We start from the raw sequence: 594 nt of genomic DNA, 5'->3' as shown, positions 1-594 counted from the left end.
CTATATATCCAATTCATCCTTAAAAACGAACGACTAAGTCCAACTCTAATTCTTTTACCATTTTTTATAATTATAGCGACTCTGTAATTTCTAAAGGTGTCAATTATTTCATCGATTTTATTTCATTTATTCGGCGAACGTAACTAACGACTAATTGCTTTCTTTTCTCTGATGTTTAATTAATTTTTAACTTGCATGTAAGTTTTGTTTTAATCCTATGTTCTTGTCATGAGCATGACATACGCCCCTGGCAACACGCGAGGCGGTTGTCACTCCCCTGACGACCCGTTATACGGGCGCTCTGATTAGTTGGGGTTTTTCGTTAATAGCTCGACAACCACGCCACGGACAGCTTTTTTACAAAGGAAAATATTGTTTAAAATCACCTCAGTTCCCCCTATTTTTAGACATAGTATTAATTCTGGGACACCCTGTATAGTAAACTAAGCCTTCTAGCACCTAAAAGAAAATTGTCTGATCCAATATTAAAAGAGTTATTCTATTTTGAATTGCATTCGAATATTAATGAAAGTCACTCTATATGAATTTTAAAATAATAAAACAAATTCAAAATTAATTAATAAAATATAAAAC

At 32.7% G+C, this 594-nt stretch overlaps 1 protein-coding gene across 1 annotated transcript in view; it reads right to left on the bottom strand.

The window, feature by feature from the left end:
• The window catches only part of LOC108628002 (uncharacterized), a 7,338-nt gene that overhangs the window by 5,506 nt on the left and 1,238 nt on the right, over window positions 1-594 (bottom strand). The window lies entirely within an intron of this gene.

Source organism: Ceratina calcarata, unplaced genomic scaffold (genome assembly GCF_001652005.2).
Source record: "Ceratina calcarata isolate Rehan_Ccalc_2016 unplaced genomic scaffold, ASM165200v1 scaffold490.2, whole genome shotgun sequence".
In the NCBI taxonomy this organism is placed as follows: domain Eukaryota; kingdom Metazoa; phylum Arthropoda; class Insecta; order Hymenoptera; family Apidae; genus Ceratina; species Ceratina calcarata.
Note: the sequence above shows the minus strand (reverse complement) of the source record. Positions and strands in the feature narration are given on the sequence as shown.